The 3,570-nt window shown below is 38.8% G+C and overlaps 1 protein-coding gene and 1 pseudogene across 1 annotated transcript in view; one reads left to right on the top strand and one right to left on the bottom strand.

The window, feature by feature from the left end:
- EXOC6B (exocyst complex component 6B) overlaps window positions 1–3,570 on the bottom strand; it is a 688,324-nt gene that overhangs the window by 563,921 nt on the left and 120,833 nt on the right. The gene's annotated exons all lie outside the window — the stretch shown is intronic.
- The window catches only part of LOC103073930 (dnaJ homolog subfamily A member 1 pseudogene), a 9,067-nt pseudogene continuing 8,777 nt past the window's right edge, over window positions 3,281–3,570 (top strand).

Here is a 3,570-nt window from a genome sequence, read left to right as displayed (position 1 = left end):
CCCCAAACCGCTCTTAAATAAAAGTTTTGTGGAAAATACTCTTTAGAAATATAAGTATCTTCATGACTGAAACAGTGAGCTTTAATACCAGAGGAAAACAAGGAAACTGTATGAAATTCAACAAAAGCTCCAAACCAGTAGGCAAAGAGCCAGCATTTTCTCTTTCTGTTCCCTGCATATTCTCCACCCTTGTTTCAAAAGAGTACAAAGGAGAAGCATGAGGAGGGGAGGACAAAATTTAACAAAGAAATAGGATACATGATAGAAAACAAAAGCAAAACAGATCTGATGGTCTTACCTGGAAAACTGAAATATATCCATATGTATAGTTTGCTTTTTTTGTGTTTGTTTTTTATATAGAGTTTATAAAAGCAAGTTCTGAACAATAAAATGTATTTGTTTTCCCAGCCCAGGATCTGCTCTACACAGTGCTTTTCTTTGCCTGTGAAGTTGTTCAACTTATGCTTCCCCACCTCAAATATAACCTGGGTGATAACAAAGTCCTATAGTAAGTCCCCAAAGTCATCTTTTGGGCCATTTTGAGAAACAAAAGGATACTGCAGAGGATCAAACAATTCTTCATTCTCTAGAGCAGGGAATGAATGTGATGAAATACATCAATGTCTAGTGGGGTTATTTAAATCCATAAATCAATATAATTGTGGCTACTTTTTGTTGATATTTCATACCCACTCCACCTTTTGTAATACCTAATATTTATTCCCTCTGATTCACCCATGAATTAGAAGCCTGACTGATCTCCTTATTCACCCTCCTCTTTCTACCGATTTCTTCAATTCTTTCTACTTCTTCCTTTTTTATTCCTGCATGTGTGCCACTTACCCTTCTTACTCCTCTAAATTCCTTACCTTTTCCTAACAAAATGTCTAAATCTCTTGAAAGAACTGATGGTCTCTCTATCCTAACTCATAAAAGTAGGGCAAGATGTCTAAGGAAATGTGACCTGAGGTACTAATGTTGTTTATGTTCCCTCTGGGGAAGTGTTGATCTACACATAAGATAAAAATACATACTTTTTAGAAAGAAATCCTGAGGAGATCTTGAACCTAAAAACCTCTGGACACAAACTTACCTGCTTTGTAAAAGTTTGCTTCCTTCAACAATGACATCCATAAATCTCATCCCAAAGACCCATAAATCTAACTTCAGAAGGTAGATAGTTCTTCCACCTCTGTCTTTAGTCCAAGTTAGGTTTTTAATAAATGTTCAATGGGAATGGCGAACTGAAGGACATGGTAATATGAACTATTATTTCCATTTGGATTTTGCTGTTGTTGTTTAAAGGAGAAGGAAAATAAAAAGGCTTTCGTTCCTGTTAAAATGCCATAGGAACAAAGAAGTTACTAAAGAATCTGGATGCTCCACAGGCTGTGTATGTATTCGTGCCCAGAGTCACCTTTCCTTCTGCGGGCTTACATATTGCTGAGATAGAATTCAGCCCTTCCATTTGTAGCAAGACATTTCTCTGTATGTCATTTGGCAGATGCAGTTGTGGGGCTCTGCCAATTCACCCTGGAGCCCTCTATTTTAATCAGTATCACATAAAGTTTAACACATGCTTTGAAATGTGCACCAGATCCAAAGCTTTGCCTGGGGACGGGGGCGGGGGTGCTTGCTGCAAAAACACATACCATCCCAGCCGCTACTCCACAAGCAATTATCTTTCACCTTTGGCTGAACCAGGAGAACTGTCAACACCAGCACACTGCCAACCAGAAGAGAGGTTATGGGGTCAAAGCAGGAAAGAAGGTTGAATGCTTTAGGTTCAGCTTGGCTATTTGTTAATCCTGCTGGCTGCATGGAAGAAGCACTCTCCATAGTCACCAGGACACAGAAAAGCACACTATAAGAGAAGTAGCTGTGAGTACACCCGAATTTTAACAAGGCTTTTCAAGCAGTAAACTCTTTAGTAAAAGCACAAAACTCCAGCAGTACAATAGGACAATCATATATCAAAAGCTAAAGAACTTACATCAGCAAACTCTCATACATCAGGAAACTTCAACTGTGAACTGAGTTTTGTAGAAACAAAGGATTAAAACAAACCTCATATATTAGAAATAAACACTTGTTTTCATCTCCTATCTAAATGTAAGTTTAAAATATTCAATATATTAAAATATTATTAGTTTCTTTGAATATGGAAACCAAAGGAAAGTTATCACTGATGATTAAACAAAAAAGACAATTACTAAAGCAGAGATGGAAGGCCATTATCTCCCCAACTTCCTCATACAAACCCCCAAAACACACACATACTGTTGATAAGATCTTCCCCAAATGCCAATGCCAACTACAAAATATATGAATATTCTACCTCTTCCACAAGTACAATTAATCTCTTATAACCAGAATAACAGCCACATTTTATCCCATGTGCCATCTATGATCCATTTGTGAAAGATGGCCTAGATCACTGCTGGCTTAGTCCACTGAGAAGGACTCTAAGGCTTAGTCTAGTACAGTGGCAAGACTGCCATGCCAAATCACTGATTTCTATCACAGTGGACACTAACAGGCACAGATTTGTGGCACATAACTGTTCCACATCAGTTAGACTGATGGTCTCCAGAGTGGGGTGGTATCTACCTGGAAGGTTATGCAAAAACAATACATTAGTACTTATATTTGTTTTCATCTTAAAAAAACAAAGAAACTAAGTTACTAATATTTGATTTAAGAAATGACACTGACACCCTCACTCTCTGACAAAGAGTCAAGTACCACATATGGAATTCACGATATATATACTGAGGAAAAACAGTGCAGAGTAGTTGATAGTAATACCCTCATTTGTTGCTTTTCTTTCAGTTTATTGTGATGTGTTGCAGACTACATGTGCTCAGTTAAATAAAATTAGAGTATATTAGCTAGTTTGAGTTAAACTTGTAGAAAATGGGCAAATGGTTTTAATGTTTCCCTAGATATACACTGTGGTTTGAAATAATACTAATAAATAGGGTTAACACCTGTCTTCATCCTGGTGCGGTAAGACCATTATAATATTGGTCCCCAAGAATCAAGCCTCCCTGGGTGCATGCCCCTTAGCAATGTGACTCCGCTGCTTCTATGAAGAGGTAAAGACCATTTCTCCATGCTCTTCAATCTGGACTGGCTTTGTTACTTGCTTTTGGCTAGCAGAAGGTGATGGACATTGCCAAATTCTGGACTCTGGGTCCTAAGAGGCCCAGCAGCTTCAGCTCTCTTTCTCTGTCTGAGCCCATGCTATGAGGAATGCTATGAGGAAGACCACCATGCTATGAGGAAGCTCAGTTTAGCCTACTACGGGGTGAGAGTTCAGGTACAGAACCAAGACAACAGCTGGCACCAACTGTCAGCTAACCACGTGAGTGACTTCCAGGTGAGGACAGCAGACAAATGCATGGAATCATAAAAAAAAAATACATCAGAGAATTCCCTGGTGGTCCAGTGGTTAGGACTCCACAGCTTCACTGCCAAGGGCACGAGTTCAATCCCTGGTTGGGGAACTAAGATCCTACAAGCCGCATGGCACAGCCAAAAAAAAAAAAAAAAAACCGAGAAATAACA

This window comes from Lipotes vexillifer, unplaced genomic scaffold (assembly GCF_000442215.2).
Source record: "Lipotes vexillifer unplaced genomic scaffold, Lipotes_vexillifer_v1.1 scaffold253, whole genome shotgun sequence".
Taxonomy (NCBI): domain Eukaryota; kingdom Metazoa; phylum Chordata; class Mammalia; order Artiodactyla; family Lipotidae; genus Lipotes; species Lipotes vexillifer.
Note: the sequence above shows the minus strand (reverse complement) of the source record. Positions and strands in the feature narration are given on the sequence as shown.